Raw genomic sequence first — 18,838 nt, 5'->3', positions numbered from 1 at the left:
CACGTAAAAATGCAAGTAGAAAAATAGGGACCACTACAGTGGGTAGGTAACAGCATTCCGTGCGCCTTTGGTGTCTAGTCATGCCAGCCACATGACCACGGAGATGTCATTGGACAAGCGCTGGCTCTTCGGCTTTGAAACGGAGATGAGCACTGGCCCCAAGAGTCAGAAACGACTAGCACGCATGTGCGGGGGAACTTTTACCTTTACCTTTTATGAAGAAAAGGAACAGGACTGAAGCTGGCACTTTCAACCTTTTAGATTGAAGTAGTGGGTTGGAATATGGTGTTTGTAATCTTGAGAACACCGATAGAAGTTTGGCTCACAGGAAAATTTGTGATCCAAATGTAATCCAGTTAGGTGTTGATATTTTTTTTAAAAAAAACATGAATTAGAAGCAGTTTTCTGCTTAGAAAGGTATTTTTCTCCAGCGCTCTGAGATTTCTTTCAGAAACACTATTTATCTCCACAATAATAATCATAGCCCTACGAGGCTTTCAAAGCCAGAGATGAGTGATGACTTCCAAGCAATCCTGAAGCTCTGGTGGTCAGCTGGACTAAGGATAGGAGAAATCAGCTATGAGGTGAAATAGCTGGTCCTCCCCAGATTCCTCAGCATTCTGCTGCTCAGCTTGATAGCTCCTTCAAGTTCTTTAATCACCTTCCTGCTATAATGAGTCTCTCATCTTGCTGATGGAAATCAGGGTATTTGGTTATGAAAGGGACACTCTTAATAACAGGATCTCCCTCCTTCTCTACCCCCTCCCTGTTTTTCACACAATTCTCTCAATTAACGATAGGCAGAAATTAATTTTTCCCTGGGACTGGAACAATTGCCTAGTGGAGGATTGCCAATGCTGATCCAGATAGGAACCTTTCCCAGCAGAGTCTAGAGAAAAGAGGAGAGACCAAGGCGATAAGTGGGGGCCCTATCAGCAACCACAGGACACCGTAATACAAATGTTATCCTTAGAAATGTATTTAAAGAGGATATGTTTATAATTCGGAAGAGATTGTCAAATTCCTCTCTGCCCCTCCCAACAGGAACTCTGTTCCGCTGCAGCTCTTTCTTCTTCCTTGCTACAGCTTTTCCTAGCCTTCATTGAGCTTGGCATTGGCAGTGGCCAATAAATTGGATTCCTTTGACCTACCCTAAAGGGGAAGGATGATTAGCATATGCCTAAGGCATAAAGAGGGCACAGAGGCAACTCAATACCTTTCTGCTTACAAATCCTGATAAGCTGAGAAAGAGGATAGGCAGATTGCTTCACTATGGAGCTGAGAGGGGTGGCCCTTGTAGGGTTTTAAACAGAAGTGGCTTCAGGTTTGAGGAGAGTCACTTTTGAGAAACTGAGTCTGGCAATATTAGAAGTAGGTGGCTGGAGGAATCTCTACTCTTGGTTGAGTTTCAGCCAGTTGGTTCCCACAGGCAGCAGGATAGCTACTCCGGACTTCAGTGCTCAATCAACCAAGGAAAGAAGGAGAAGCCTCCTGTGTTGCACCATGCTTGTGATGTTGTTGTAAAGCTTTTTAATGAGGGACAATAACAGCTGGCCTTAATGCAGAAATAGCAGCTGGCTTTGCTCAGATTGTGCTTCAGGATTTGGTTTCAATCTACTCAAGGGGTCTGCCAGAGCTTTACTGGTATTGGTTGAACCACAGCTTTCATATGAGTTCTGTCAAATGCCTTTTCCTTCATATGACACCTTTCTCCTCAGGAGACACTCATGGCTAAAAGGCCGGTGTCTATAAATCTATCACTGAGCCCCAGAGCTGCCTTAAGAGTTTCTGACTCCCCCCCACCCCGAATTCCAAAGTTTCATCATGAAACTTCTTCAGGGAGGTAGGAAGGATACAAATGTTACTTTGATCAATGTTTGCGCCTTCCTTCCTTCCTTCCTTCCTTCCTTCCTTCCTTCCTTCCTTCCTTCCTTCCTTCCTTCCTTCCTTCCTTCTTTCCTTTCCATTCATCCATCCATCCATCCCTCTCTGTCCTTCTCAATACCAAGGAAAGATTAACTCTTCTCCTGTACCAGAGAAAGTTATTATCATTAATGAAGAATTAAAAGAGAGTGATTAATAAAAGGGCCTTATCTGGTAACGAGGAGGAGTCTGGACAATGGGAGGAAGATGGAGAAAATGAAAAACAATAAATATGGAGTGTAAAAGGAGGCGAGTGCTGCTCCCGCTTGCTGCTCGTTAGATCCCAGTTGCATCTCCTAAGGGGGGAAGGCTCCAAATTGCTAATTACTGCCTCTGAAAAGACCTCGCTCTGATATGTTTGCTGCTGAAAGGCTCCTATTAATGAAGCAGCAATGATGCCGTTTCCCTTTGACTTGCCTTCAATTCCCTCTCGGAGCTTCCTCCCAAGCCCGGAACAATGAGGCCTGAGGAGCTGGTGGCTCCCACAGGCCTTGCAGAGAGCAGGCCGGGGGCAGCCGAGAGAGAGGAGCTGAGCTGGTTGTGAAATATGGAGGGGGGAGATAAGGCAAAGACAGAGGAAAGAGGCTCACTCCCAGGAGCCCAGGGAAAATTTGCAGTTATTATGAAGGAGATGAGACAGATTAAAAGCCCTTGTGTTCTGCACTGCCCTTTTATTTAGTAGCTTCATCTCTGAGATGAAAGAAGTTGGAAATGACTTTCTCTGCATTTTGCTGGGAGAAGCTTCACGGCACATTTTTTGACTTTATTCTTCTCTTTGTCTCTTGTCCCGTCTATCTTGTTCTTTAACCCCTGCAAGGGTTAGCAGAGAAGCAGCAGGCATCTTTCCAGAGCGATAGTTGAGGGAGAGCAAAACATCCCTAATAAAAGTTGGACCATAGCTGAGGAAAGCCAAGAAGATGGTATATTCTTGGAAATTATCCCTTTCATTTTATTTACATGGTAACTTGCATACACCAAATGAAAATGAAAATGGCTTCCAATGTCGCACAAACACAAATTATTATTATAGTTCATCACACAGTCGGCCAGATGTCTAGCCTGAATTTGCCACTTTTACCCACTTATTGAATCTTTTCCAAAGACCTGGGATTGTTGTTGTTAGCTGTAAAGTCGTGTCCGACCCATCGCGGCCCCATGGACAACGTTCCTCCAGGCCTTCCTGTCTTCTACCATCTTCTGGAGTCCATTTAAGCTCACGCCTACTGCTTCAGTGACTCCATCCAGCCACCTCATTCTCTGTTGTCCCCTTCTTCTCTCGCCCTCAACCTTTCCCAGCATTAGGCTCTTCTCCAGTGAGTCCTTCCTTCTCATTAGGTGGCCAAAGTATTTGAGTTTCAGCTTCAGGATCTGGCCTTCTAAAGAGCAGTCAGGGTTGATCTCCTCTAGGACTGACCAGTTTGATCGCCTTGCAGTCCAAGAGACTCGCAGGAGTCTTCTCCAGCACCATCATTCAAAGGCTTCAATTCTTTGGCGCTCAGCCTTTCTTATGGTCCAACTTTCACAGCCATACATTGCAACTGGGAAGACCATAGCCTTGACTATACGCACTTTTGTTGGCAGGGTGGTGTCTCTGCTTTTTTAGAGACCTGGGATAGGCAGATATTTTTGTTTGATGGTGTTAAAGGTGTCATTGGAACATGTAAGGTGTACAAACTCAGTGTTTGCAGTTGACTGATGGTGATTTTGTCAATGGTGATGGTGTTCAAGTGGTGCTCCAGGCATCAAGGCGCCTATTGCTATTAGTACTACCTTTGCTTTTCTTTGCAACTGGTGCTCTATTTCTATTTCTTTTTATTTTATTATCTTCTCCAGTTCTTTCTCTTATATTCTGCTGTCTCCAAGTACTGCCATATCCACTACCCAGACTTTTTTGTCTTTCTTATCAACAATTATTAAGTGTGGGGTGTTATGTGGCAGGCACCTGTCGGTTTGAATTCTAAAGTGCTAAACAACACTTTAATTTTTTCATTTTCTAATACTTTATCTATTTTGTGGTCCTATCAGTTCATGGGTACAGGCAAATGGTATTTCTTGCAGATGTTCCAATGCACCATTGTTTCTTCTTTGTCGTGTCATTATTTGTAGCCAGTCTGTGAGATCTTTTTGCAGCGGTTAAGTGGCCACTGTTTCTTCAGCTTTTTTGCAGAGGCGGCATTTGCAGTTTGTTACTCTCTTCTCAATTCTGCCTTTGTATGCATTTATTCTTAAGGCTTGGTCTCCTTCAGCCCGAATCAGTCTCTCTGTCTCTTTTTTCCAATTTTCTGATTCTGAGCCATTGCCAGGTCTCTATGCTATCTGCTTTGCCTGCTAGGTTTTTTTTTGTAATGTACAATCCATTTAATACTTTGCTTTGCTATTTCTCCTTTCATGGTGAGAAGGCTTAACTGTCACTGTTCTTCATTTCCTTCAGGTATTCTTCCAATGTCCTTTTTTCTTCTTCTTCAACAGATTCTTCAACAGTCTGGTGTACTTGCAACATTCCAAGCCCACCTATGCTACTTAATAAATATATTATTATTACTATACAGGAGGGCAGTGTGACCATTTATGATGTCTAGGGCTGCTTTATGGGCCATAAAACACCTGTTCTATGGTTGTCATAATTTTGAATGATCATAAAACAGCCAGTTATTAAGAAAGGGCAACCTGTGGGCTGTTCCAAGTAAAACTGCCTTTTGCAATTGACTGATGGTGCATCTTCAAGTGGTACTCCAGATGTTTTGAAATTGTAGCCAAGGCAGATATTGGTACTATCTTTGCTTTCTTTTGCCACAGTCATTTTACTTCTATTTGCAAGTCTTTATATTTTGTGATTTTCTGCAGTGCCTTCTCTTTTATTCCACGTATTGTGATGTCCACTAGCCCAGAGTTCCCCAACCTTTCCAGGTTGGCAGCCTGATTGGGGGGAGGGAGAAAAGAGGGGATGGCTCTTGTGGAAAAGACAGGCGCATGCATGCGCAACAGCACCCATTGCTCGCACAAGTGAGGCCCTGAGCACTTGTGCAAGTGGTCCAGGAGTGCCCACGACACTCACATGATTGGGGTTGTGAATGCCCACAAGGCTCGCTCAAGTGAGGTTCCGAGTGCCCATGATGCTTGTGCAAATGGGGTGGCAAGCTCCCGTGACTCTTGCGTGAGAGAGGCCCCGAGTACCCATGATGCTTGAGCAAGTGGAGACCTGGGCATCTGTGACGTTTGCATGAGCACCCACAACACTTGTATGAGTAGGGCTGTGTGCATGCATGCCACTCATGTGAGCCAATTGCAAATCAGCCATGTACCAGTAATGGGCCACGGCCCACAGGTTGGGAATCCCTGCACTAGCCAGATTTTTTATTATTATTATGGAAACTTAACATTCTCATATTTCACAACCATGTATACAGATCAATCAATATACAGTAATAGGTGTAGTTGAAAGAGAAGCTAAATATTGTTTTTCTACAGACAAAATCGGACTAAGACTTTTGTCTATCTAACAAGGGGCAATCTTTTCAAATATATGGATGTTCTTAAACAGGATACACTTAAACTTATACACTTTCGTAACTAAGGAGATATAAAACCTGCTTTTTTACCTCTTTTTCCTATACATTTCCTCTTCCATCTCTCCTGCTCTTTTTTCTTCAACAGCAATAACTCATAACTGTTATTTCTTCAAACTCTAATCCTGTAAGCTTCAATGAGAAAAATCAGTTTAAATACAAAATATTCAAGATTCTAACAGGGGAAGCAAGAGTATTCAAATAAATAACAGCCAGAGTGGAATAGTGGCCAAAGGTTGGACTGGGACTGGAGATACCCAAATTGATGCCAGCCCTCAATGATGAAAGTTCTCTAGGTGACTTTGAGCCAATGACTCTTTCTCCCATAGCCCAGTCTGCTCACTGGGTTGCTGAAGGGAGAAAAACTGGAAAAAGAAGTGCATCATCCAGGTTGTCCCAAAGATGCTTTCTTTTCAAACAGTTCAGAACTGAAGAAGTTTCTTGGATGAGAAGCGAAATGTCTTCAAGGAATAACAAAGTCCAGTTGCCTTTTGAAAAGAAAGCACCTTTGGGATAGTAGAAAGTTATCTTGTTAAAGAGTTATTTGTGACATAGTCTTGGTGCATATCTATGCAAGTGGGAAATGTAGAGCTAATAGGCATTGAGGAGATATTTTGTCTAATTCACAACTGAGTTACGTTACATGGAAAGGAAGCAAATTTATTTGACTAGTCCAGGGCTTTTCAACTGGTGGTATGTGTACCACCTGCAGTACTTTGCCATGTGGCAAGTGGTATGGAACTGCTAGCCAAGTGTAGTGGGGGAGGGGAATGAGCCGAAGCAACCCAAGCCTGAGGGAGAGGCAGCTGCAACTGCAGGGCTCAGCAGAAGCCCCAGGAGCTAGCAGGGCTCCAGCTGATTGGCTCCAGCTGATTGGCATTTCTGGAAGCAGCGTGGAGCTGGAGGTGAACTGAAGAAAAAAGGGGGGGAGGAGAGGCTATAAAAGGAGGTGGTTTGGGCAGGAAAGGGAAAAAAAGACAATAGGGAAAGAGAAAGAGAGGTCAGCAGGCAGGGAGGAAACAGGGACAGAGAAGACGCAGCAGCTGTGGCTGGAAGAAAAGGTTCCCTGGTTTGTTTTCTCCATCCAGGAAAATGCAATCAGCACTGATGAAATGAAAAGCTGGCATGTTGGAAAGGAGGTGGGTATATTTAGTTCTGGATCAGCTGACAGCTTGATTGGGTTACCATAAGGATTTTTGTACAGTTTTTACAGCATTTTGTAATTCAGAGGCTCAGTTTGTGTGCTTTGGTTATTGGAATATTTTAGTCTGTATTTTAGGCTAGCAATGAGTCCAAATTGTTGACTTCCGTAGGTTTAATCCCTTTAAACAAATGTAATTAGTTTTACCCCGTTATCTTGAGTCTCTGTATGGCTTTTAGAAAGTTTTCTTTGAAGGTAAACAGGCTTAATTTAAAGCTAAAGCTTTTTGCAATTGCTGGAGCCTTTCAATCTCGGATTACAACATTGTGACATGTGACACCTGAGGCAGCTTAAAGACACCCCCCCCCCCCAGTTTATGTATTTCTTTATTTTGGGAGCCTTTTTTGCTTTGCATTTGATCCCTGTCTTTAAGGGTACAGGGAAGGGATTGGGGGTGGTGGTGCATTCTTACTACACTATGGAAAGAGCTCAGAAGGGAGAGAGGAAGAAGGGCCGACCAGCTAGCTCAGGGGTCTACAAACTTAGCAACTTTAAGACCTGTGGACTTTAACTCCCAGAATTCCTCAACTAGCCATGATGGCTGAGGAATTCTGGGAGTTGAAGTCCATAAGTCTTAAAAGTGCAAAGTTTGAAGACTCCTGAGCTAGCTGGTAGTGGTGCATATTAATAAACATGGATAAATTCATCATATATTTGTCAGTGCAAAGGGAAAGTGATTCAGCAAAGGAACAGGCACCGAAGAAATTAAAACTGGTACTTTTTTACTTTTTTTCTACAGTTTGTAATATTTTATTAGCTTATACAATAAAATACAAAAGCAAATAGTAGGACACAGTGGGGAAGAAAAAGGGGGGAAAGAGAGGGAGAAGGGAAAAAGAACAGACTTCCTCTGTTGCAGTAGAAGGAAGCATTTACATTGAACCTCAACTTTTTACTTTTCCATAGTATTATAAACTAGCCATTTCTATAACAACAAATTAATCTAATCAGTAAAACCCAACCCCCCCTTTTTTTTAGTCATCACGTTTTTGACACCTTGCTAAGCACAGGTGGTACTCAAATATTGTCTTGTCCTAAAAGTGGTACAATCTGGTACAAGCCCTGCTCTAGTCCAACATTCTGTCCAAGGCAGGAGTCCTCATACCATCCCAGGCAAATGGCTGCCCAGCTTTTGTTTGAAAATGCACAGTGGTGGAGCACTTACAACTCTAGGAGGCAGGCTATTCCACTGCTTGATGGCTCTTATGGTCAAGAAATTCCTTTTTATTTCCACTTTGGATATCCTTATTTAAAGGCTTCTCCCTATAGGTTCTTGGTCTATTTTGAGGAGCTATGGAGAATAAATTCCTAGTTCTATAGTTCCCTGATATTACTGTAATGTACTGGCCTTTATACGCTGTAATGTTTGCTTAAGTTGAATTGCTTGCTAATTGCTTAGTTCAAGTGTATGTTTGTAACAGTTGCTGGGGGGGCCTAGACTGGTTGTCTACAGCTGGCTAAGTAGGTCTTTGGGTGGGAAGCCACTGCTTTAAACCTATTGGTCACCACCTATCGGCCAACCGATAGTTGCGCAAATAGTTGCGCAGCAGCTCCTATGTTGCTTCTGTTATGTTCTGCCCTTCAATAAAGCCTGTTGCTGTTTGAACCTCCCGTCTAGCTCAATGCCTGCAAAGAACCGGCTACATAACACTGGCGATGAAGGTGGGATGTGCTGCTTCATCGTAAGAGCCTGAAGTCACTAGGGAGTGAGACCAGCACAAAGCCTGGTAGGGAACAGCATTGCCCCCCCCTCGGTCTGCTAGCAAGCCATGCTGGAGACCACCCCGCCCTGAGGATCGGTCCCAGGGCCTACACAGAAGCCAGCAGCATGAGGCAACATGAGATACGAGCCGTGAAGACTACGCACCATGGGGAAGGTCGGAAACCTAAAGGAATTTGACGTGATGTACCCGGAGAGATGGTTGTCCTACATTTCCCATGTAGAGAACTACCTGGGTGCAAATCAAGTCAGCGAAGATGGGCTGAATGCCATGACCCTCCTCTGCATGTGTGGCCCAGCCACCATCAATATTGCAGAGAACTTGGTTGCCCCGGCGCCGTTGGAAACTGTCACGTATGCAGACCTAAAGAAGAAGTTGTGCGACCATTGAGAACTAAAGCTTTCAGTGATAGCATGGAAGCATGCTTTCGAGCAACATGAACAACAACCTGGCGAGTCGGTGACAGAATTCATCGCAGCGCATTGTCAAGCATCACGACTCTGTAAATTCTCTGACCTAGAGGAGCGACTAAGAGACCGCTTAGTCTGTGGACTCAGGAACAGAGAGCTCCAACAAAAACTCTTTGCAAAGGAGACTCTCTCACTTCAAGAAGCCTTAAAGGAGGTCATGGTGGATGAAGCCGCCAGAAGGGCCATGAAGGCATTGTGGCCCTCCAAAAGCACACCATCTACAGAAACCATCCACTATGAGGACGCCGAATGGTTGAAAGACACTGACTCCGACCACGAAGTCGATAAAATCCAGCGGTACCACGAAAGGGGAATGAGGCCATCTGACAAGGCAGTTCTGTTCCCAAGGTGTTTGGGCTTCAGAGGCCGCCATCAATGCACGGATTATCGTTTCAGAACAGCTGGGCGTGTGGTAAACCAGGCCACATTGCCACCATCTGTTGAGTTTGCCAGAGGGACCGCCAGCCGGATGAGACTTTTAGGCAAGGTACCGGGGCCCCAGGGCAACACTGAGGAGTGTTCTGCTCTAGCCGCCGGAGCATTTTCCGCACTGGTACCCACCGACCTCTTAAACAGAAGTTGTGACTGCAGGTCGAACTTCAAGGAGTTCCATGTAAAATGGAACTGGACACAGGCTCTGTTGTGTCCATCATCTCAATTGGAACTTTTCAGCATGTTTGCAGCCATAGCAACAGATAGGTCAAGCTACGACCATCTAATATTCTACTTACCGATTTCCAGAATTCCAGATTGGCTGTCAAGGGTGAGACCACACTTGCGGTGAAGTTCAAGGGTTTTCAGGCCCATTAGATATTATTGTGGTAGATGGCCAATGTACAAGCCTCATAGGGCTCGATTGGTTCGATGCATTGGGCATCCAACTAACCGGCATTCACCAGACTCAAACGACAGATTTGTCTTCCATCTGCAAGGAATTTGCAGATGTTTTCAGCCCAAGTTTGGGAGAGTACAAGGGCCCTCCGATAGCTTTCAAACTTGATCCTCAGGTCGTGCCAATTTGGGTTAAGCCCCGCCATGTACCGTTTGCATTAAAGCATAAGATTGATGCAGAGCTGGACAAGCTTGTCAGTCAGGGGGTTTTGCAGCCCGTAGACAATGGGGAGACCCCTATTGTAATACCACTGAAGGCCAATAGAGAGGTACGAATATGTGCTGACTACAAGTGTACCATTAACCGGGCACTAGAGCAGCATGCGTACCCTGTCCCAGTCGTCAGCCATATTCTGGCATCGTTGCAAGGAGGCCGCATGTTCGCTAAATTAGATTTAGCACAGGCTTATCAACAGCTGCCAGTGGATGAGGTCATGGCAGCCACCCAAATGATTGTTACACACATGGGGGCCTTCAAGGTCAAGCACCTTCAATTCGGGGTGAGTGTAGCCCCAGGGATTTTTCAGGGAATCATGGAGTGCATGCTCAAGGGTATCCCAGGGGTCTGGCCCTACTTCGATGATGTACTCATTGCCAGGGAGTCCTCAGAAGTTCTGGCTGAGCGGCTTAGAGCTGTCCTTCAGCGGTTCTGCGTTGCGGGACTTAGATTAAAGAAAGACAAATGCAAGATTGGGGTTCAGTCTACAGAATTCCTTGCGTTTCGAATCGATGCTGAGGGCATCCATCCTGCAGAATCAAAGCTGAAAGCGATTCAGCTGGCACCAAGCCCTAGGTCCAAGGGAGAGCTTCAAGCCTTCTTGGGCCTCCTAAACTTTTATCATACATTCCTCCCTAACAAGGCTGCAGTGGCAGAGCCGCTACACCGGTTCTTAGACAAAAATACTCAATGGCAGTGGACCAAGATCCACGATAGGAGTTTCCAGGCACTCAAGGCGCTGTTGTCCTCTTATTCGGCGTTCACGCACATGAACGAAAAGCTGCCAGTTTGCATCGTGTGCTGAGTCACTTGGCAGATGGGAGACAGTCTCCCATCGTGTATTACTCGAGGACCTTGTCCGCAGAGGAGCACAATTACGTGCAAATTGACAAAGAAGCCTTGGCCATCGTGGCCAGGGTTAAGAGGTTCCATGACTATTTATATGGGAGGCAGTTCACGGTCTTTACTGACCACAAGCCCTTGCTAGGCTTGTTCACAACGGACAAGCAACCCCTCAAATTCTGTCGCCACAAATGTTGAGGTGGTCCATATTCCTTTCAGCCTATGACTACAGGCTGGTTCACAAACCTGGCAAAGAAATGGGCCACACAGATGGCCTTAGCAGATTGCCCTTGCTGCACATGGAGCCAAACCTGGCTCCAGCTGCCTGCATTTTAGCCATACAGGACTTGCCATAGTTCCTCCTACATGTGGGAGATGTCGCTGCAGAAAGGGCAGCCGACAAAATCCTAAATCGCGTGTTGACTTGGATTCACACAGGATGGCTGGAAAATAGCGGGGGGGGGGCGAGTTCCAGAGTTTTTTCATTCAGAAACACGAGCTTTTGGCTCACAAGGGGTGCATCCTTTGGGGCAGCAGGGTCATAGTCCCCGGTTCACTCAGGCCCAGGGTTCTCCAGTCTCTGCACAAAGGCCATCTGGGCATTGTCCAGATGAAGGTACTGGCAAGGAGCTACCTCTAGTGGCCAGGGCTAGATAAAACTATTGAGGCCCAAGTACACGGGTGTTACACATGTCAAGAGTCCAGACCAGAGATGCCAGAGGCCCCTGTCCACTGATGGGAGGAAATACACACACCATGGTCAAGAATACATGTAGATTTTGCCGGTCCCTTTCAGGGACAGTTGTTTTTAATAGTGGTCGATAGCCACTCTAAATGGTTGGAGATGGTTCCAATTCCCAATATAATCATAATCATAATAGTAAAGTTGGAAGGTACCTTGAAGGTCATCTAGTCCAACCCACTGCTCAGGCAGGAAACCCTATACCATTTCAGACAAATGGCTGTCCAGTCTCTTCTTAAAAACTTCCAGTGTTGGAGCATTCACAGCTTCTGGAAGCAGGTTGTTCCACTGGTTAATTGTTCTAACTGTCAGGAAGTTTCTCCTTAGTTCTAGGTTGCTTCTCTCCTTGATTAATATTAGGTTGCTTCTCTCCTTGACTACTGCAAGGACCGTCCAGGTGTTGCGGTCACTGTTTGCAACGCATGGGCTTCCGGACGTCGTAGTCTCCGACAACTTTGTCAGAATTCCAGGCCTTTCTCAGGGCCAACCTCATAAGGCATGCCACGTCAGCTCCCTTTCACCCATTGTTGAATGGGCAGGCAGAACAGATGGTTCGTACAACCAAAGAGTCCCTCAAATGCATTACTACAAGGGACTGGCACCACAGGCTGGCCAATTTCTTATTATGCCAGCATACAACGCCTTGCACAGCTACAGGCAAGAGCCCCACAGAGCTTCGCTGGGGCAAGAGGCTAATAACCAAACTGAACAAATTGCACCCCGATAGAGTAGCCTCCAACACGGCACGCCTGAAGGGACCTAGGAATTTACAGGTGGGGGACCAGATTTGGACCTGCAACTATGGGCAAGGGCAGTTGTGGGGAGCAGTGAAAGTTGTCAAGATGTCAGGACCACTCTCCTATGAGGTGGTCCTGGAAGATGGGAAAGTCATTCGCTGACATGTCGATCAGTTGTGCTGGCGACTAACAGAGCAGTCACTGGCTGAGGACTCCCAAGGGGAGCAGACCTGGAGTCCACAACCCCACACTCCAGCAGAGCAGTTCATACGCTCTGAGACATTTAGTGCACAAGAGAACGGGGATGGGACCATAAAAGCACTTCCCCCGATTGGACCACAGGGGCCGGACAGTCATCCGACACCCAGTAGCAGCCCTGCCAATTTTGCGGCACCTTTAGACTTTGGTTTGGGCTGACCGGGACAGGCCAGCCAAAGGGAGTCGAGTTGTTTTGACTCCACTGAACCACAAAGCCCGGGTCTATCCAGCACGGCAGGCAAACCGGTAGACCGGGAGATTCTGGCAACCCCCTTACGCTCCGAACAAGCACGAAGACCCCCCCCCCAAGTACCTACAAGATTTTGTAACCAAATGAATGTGTGTGCTATCCAGGGGGAAGGGGTGTAATCTATGGCCTTTATATGCTGTAAGTGTTTGCTTAAGTTGTACTGCTTGTTAACTGCTTAGTTCAAGTGTATGTTTGTAACAGGTGCTGGGGCGCCTAGACTGGTTGTCTACAGCTGGCTAAGTAGGTCTTTGGGTGGGAAGCCACTGCTTTAAACCTATTGGTCACCACCTATCGGCCAACCGTATAAATAGTTGCGCAGCAGCTCCTATGTTGCTTCTGTTATGTTCTGCCCTTCAATAAAGCCTGTTGCTGTTTGAACCTGCTGTCTCGCTCAATGCCTGCAAAGAACCGGCTACATAACAATTACCATCTCCTGTTGTCTTCTTTTCTTTAAGTTAATTCTACCCAGTTCCTTTAATTGTTCCTAATAGGATTCAGTTTCCAATCCCCTTACTATCTTCATTGCTCTGCTCTGCATTTTTTTTATGGTTCCTCAGCATCATTCTTGTATTGTGACCACTAGAATTATATATATATAATAGAATTATATATCAGAATGTAGTCTGACAAATGCAGCATAGAGTGGAACTTTAGTTCTCCATAATAACAACAACATTATACCTCTCTTGATGTAGTCCATGAGTTCTTGGGCTGCTACATGGGTTCTTGGGCTGTTACAGAACACTGCTGGCTCATGAATAATCTCCAGTCTACTAGGATGCCCACAAAGCATATCGCTTATTCTACAGCTCTTCAGAATCTAAGTAGGATCTTTTATAGCTAAGTCCAAGCACTGTGCCTGGGAAAGGTAGGAGGAGACATTGCTAGACATGCCAGCTTCAAATATTCTTATGGAACAATGATTTTATTAACTTCTCCCAGTCCAGATCCTTTTGTCCCAACCAACTGAACACATCAGAAATCTAGTATGCTGAAAAGGCTTTATATGATCTGAAAAGCATTTTGCATCAGATGCAGTTTACAAACACTCTTCAAAGTTAGCCCAAATTAATTTTAACTTTGATTAGTGCCCTTCAGGGAAGAACTATGGCATGCTAGTAGCAGTACTATGGAAATGCACTTTTTGTAATAGTCACTGTACAATCTGGATATATAGTAGGGCAGCAATGGCCGGTTTACAATCAATCCCAAATGATTTGTCTGCATTGCCTGGGGGATTGCAATTCTATCCAAAAATAGAGTGTGTTTTCATAGTCTACTACAGTAAAAGATATTTTATATCACTGATACTCAGAAACAGTGCCTGCACATGAAGCAGATTCCAAGAATCCAAGGAAGGAAGGAAGAAGTCATGCTGTCAAATCAATGGAGTAATAGTTACACTATATTCTGCACTGGTCAGAGCATACCTCACGTTCTGTGGCTCAGTCAATGTAAGTTAAATATATGAGGTACAGGAAATAAACAGGGTTGAGAAGGCACAGATAAGGAAGATATAAAAGAAGAAAGGCAGGAAGTTATGGGAAAATTAGTAAAATAATGTACATCAAAAGATATTGGAGGAATTTACATACCTAATACTTTTCTTGTAGTATCTGAAGAACCATATTTAACAGCAGTAGCAAATATGCAGTTCTAAAATTTAATGTTAATTGAAAACATGAGAAATCAGCATATATTGGGGTATTTTCTGATGTGACAAGTCTGTGTAACATAATCTGTTTGTATAAAAAGTAGCAATCTAAATGAATTGATTTGTTAATTTAAAACATGTATCTTCCTAGATACTCACTTTGGTATATTCTTCATGCTAAGTGATAATGTGGCTTATTTTCTAATTAGCAAGGTGAGTGAAACCTGCCACTGTGGAATATTAAAAAAAATGAATTATGAATTAATGTAAAATGTGAGCCCAGCCATGACTCCTAAACGTCTGTGATGTTAGAGTATTATCTCTAGGTAACACTCATCTTTTATAATACAGTAAATTGAGATTGCCATTGATACATTCCATTAGTTGATAAAACAAGTATTAAAAGTTGACTTATGAAGAACTAAATATATATTTAATGCTTTTTATTTCTTTAAGGAGTTTTTGTTATCCAGTCATTTTCCTTTTAAATTAGTTAATGGTGATTTTAACTGTTCTGATTTCTTTTTCTAAAAAAATGTTTGTAACCCACAGGTGCCCTTTTTGCAGAAAGATGAAATATAACAAAAACAACCATCACCACAATAATTGTGTGCCAGTAGCTATTTTGGAGATATCTTTCCAGGTCAGAAAGACAGAACTGAATTATTTTAAAGAATTAAATATTAATAATGAAAATTAAATATTTTCTAAATGCAAAGAGCAATGCTACTGTTTGAATTTTTCCTGAATCCAAACTTCATTTTCAAATACATTGCTTTGTGGAAAGTTTAATCATGCATCATTTCATATTTATCTGATTCACTGTTGAAGAATACAATTTGAAAGATTGAAACAACATCTCTGATTGAAATGTTATGCAACCATTAAAACAACCTCTAGGCATTTGCTTCTCTGCACTAAACCAGTATTTATTCCTATATGAATTTCTGTTCTTATGAAATAGGCAATTTCCTTGTGTAAACCTGAACACATTATATATTAGCATGTGAAGCCAAGGCAGAAGACCAATGGAATATATAAAGTATATTAAGAGTAAGAAGCTAATAAAAATACAGGCTTGAAACCCTAGTGTGGATTTATAAACAAATTTTGTTTTTTTTTGTTTTTTAATGAAAAGTTTTACAATACATTTTTTAAAAAGACGAAACCCCTCCCAACCCCCTCCCCTCTCCCCAGCCCTCCCCCATACCTCCCTCCCCTCCCCTCCCCCCTCTCTGACTTCCCAGAGCTCAATACAGGGTATAAAAATACAAATAATCATAGTCTACCTTATGCAAACAAATACCATAAACAAATTTTGTTAAGCCAATCTGATTATTTTCTTTGACTAAAACTCCCAAATTAGTAGATGAATGAAATGCTATATATTAATATTTAACATGTAAAAAAGATTGAGGCACTGCCTCTCATATATTGTTAATGACCCTCTATTCTTAACATGAATTGATATTGCTTTCTACTGTTACATGGATTAAAAGTTAACAGAAGGGTCATAAAGAAGAATGCTAAAGCAGATTTTTTTAAAAAAATATTTCAATTTGTATGTCTGCCCATCATATTGTTATGACTTTTGGTGACTAGAATGTTGAACTGTAGTAAATAAAGCAGAAGAGGATGCAAAACTCATTTTATTTGACATTTCATTTCTAATCTGAATGGATTAGATCAAATAAGTTTATAAATAAGAGAGGAATTGGAAGAGAGAGTTGCAAGTATTGTTGCACAAGAAGAAAGCATAGCTAGACATAAGAGCAAAAAAAATACATGTATAATTATATAATGGGGGTGTGGCAGTCAAGCAGTTAAGGCTTGTTGGCAGTTCAAGACCCAAGTACTGCACGATGGAGTGAGCTTCCTTTACTTGCCCAAGCTCCTACCAACCTAGCAGTTCAAAAGCATGTTAATGCAAGTAGATAAATGGGTACTACTTTGGTGGAAAGGTAACAGCATTCTGGGCACCTTCCACATATAGTCAGGCCAGCCACATGACCATGAAAGCATCTTCAGACAACACTGGCTCTTTGGCTGTGAATAAGTGCTTATCAAATATGATAAGTACTGCCTCCTAGAGTTGAACACAACTGGCAGGGGAAAACTTTATCTTTATAATGAAAACAGAAGTTCGTGGATAAGCTATGGCACTGAGATATTAATCATGAAATTGTAGCAGAGGGGTGGAAGTGCTATCACTGCATTCAATCAAATGTACTTAATATGCTGAAAAATGAGCTTTGAAAAAACCCCTTCAAATTTCAATTATAAGTTAGTATTTCACAGCCCAAAGATATCACTAAAGATCTTTATTTAGGAGTAATTTTATACTTTTACAAATTCTCTATTTTACAATTAACTTGATTCATTAATGATATATGCATGATTTCATGTGACACTTCAAGCAATTAAAATTAGGCAAACAGTATGAAGCAGGAGGAAAGACTGGTGGCTAAATGCTCATTTAGTTTCCTTGTATGCACATTGGATATAATTGGATTTTCTGAAAACCACTGCCTTATTTATATTTACTTATTAGTGGAATTGTATGACTGCCCAATGCACTACAAAAATTCTGAATGGCTAGCAGTATATAAAAATATTAAATAAAATAATATGTGCAATCCCAGATTAATAATACATACCTAAATAGACATTTTCTGAACATGTTTTAATTTAACACTATTTCCTTCCTGTTAGTCTCATACTCAATATAGACAAAATTAGCCCTACTGATGTAAGAGAGAATTCTTTCAAAACCTTGTGAGTGCAAGATAAAAACAAACACATGCAGAGAGTAGTGACTCAAAACAAAAACAACACATATTGTATAAGTCACATGAATCTTAGTCATGATAAAGAAGGCAACAACTTTCATGAGTAGCTTGCCAAGAAGGAAAGATAAATTCCAATAGAAAATATAAATTTTAAGTGAGTCAATACCTGCATGACATAATTTCAATATGGAGGAATGTTACTTAATTTATATAAAGGCTGGAGGTTAGTGAACTTCTCACTGGTAAATTTATAAATAAGAAGTTCATATCCTGAAGCAAGTGAAGGTACACAACAATAAATCAGGTAGGGGATATGAAGTTTAGGAGCATAGTAATGTTTTGTCAAGAGTCAGGCAGTGGCCAGGTACCAAACAATTGATTCTTTGAGGATTCAGAGAGAATGAAACCAGCGAATCAGGAGAATGTAAGCTTTATTAATAACTTTAGCAGGCAGATTTTAAGAGGAATATAAAACATACTAAGCAAGATGTTCTCCCTTCAGCTATTGAGAGCCCCCTTTGACAACAGCAGATATTCCAAAGGCTCAGGATGCACAGCACTGAGTGCTCAAGCTTAATTAGTGTAATGTAATTAGTACTAAAATGCGAATAGTCTTCATGCCAATGATGGAGTTGCCTTGTCCTTTACCATCAATACAAATCTTTATAACTCCTTTATCCAACAATGCCTTGGACTCTTTAGGAATGCCACTGAATTGGCATTTTTCCCCCATGGCCATCTTAACCTTAATCTTCAGAAAAATATATTCATTTAGATGTCAACAAATAACATATGAAACATTTTAGAAGATATCTGAATACTCCAAATAAATGTGGCATCAGATTGATGATTTAGGAAACAATGGGCTGATTTTATTTATTTAATTTATATGCAGTCCATCTCACCAGTAAGGTGACTAATTAAACTTTGTTAACAAATTAAAAGTAGCAAACTATATCCTATCTTACGGTGGTTGTATTTGTATGACAGAATGAATCATGATTATTCAACTGCAGTTTTGTGCAAGCTCAGACCCAGACTGAGTAAATCATAGTAAAAATAATTGAATGAATATTTCATGCGAACATGGCCAGTAGTTCAGGGAGTCTGAACACTTAATTATGGACAAAAATGTTAATGCAACTTTGTAAATAACCCTGTAGAAACTTAAACATGTGCTGACTAAAATGGCGAGGATAGAACATGGTAATTTTTTCAGACACCAGAAAATAATAATTAATCATAATAGTTAATTAAACATTGTGAGACTACAACATTTCGTGTTTTGGCATTCTTATCCTCAAGAATCTCAGGTTCTTACACAATGCTAAAGTCATCCAAAACCAAGATTCTGTAAGATGTCTGACATTTTCAACTGAAATCTCAGGATTTATCTCTGAATATTAAAAACTTGTGAGATCTTATCTTTAACGTTTTATAAAACAGAGCACTGAGAATATGTGCAAATAAATGCTTTAGTTTTCCAAAACTATGTTTAGAGGGGTACTCCTAGTTGTACTCTGGATTAATTCAGAGACTGCTAGGATTTATGTGTGATAAAATAACATTTCAAATT

Source organism: Vipera ursinii (genome assembly GCF_947247035.1).
Source record: "Vipera ursinii genome assembly, chromosome: 1".
NCBI lineage: Eukaryota > Metazoa > Chordata > Lepidosauria > Squamata > Viperidae > Vipera > Vipera ursinii.
The sequence above is the reverse complement of the archived record's forward strand: the minus strand, read 5'-3'. Positions refer to the sequence as shown.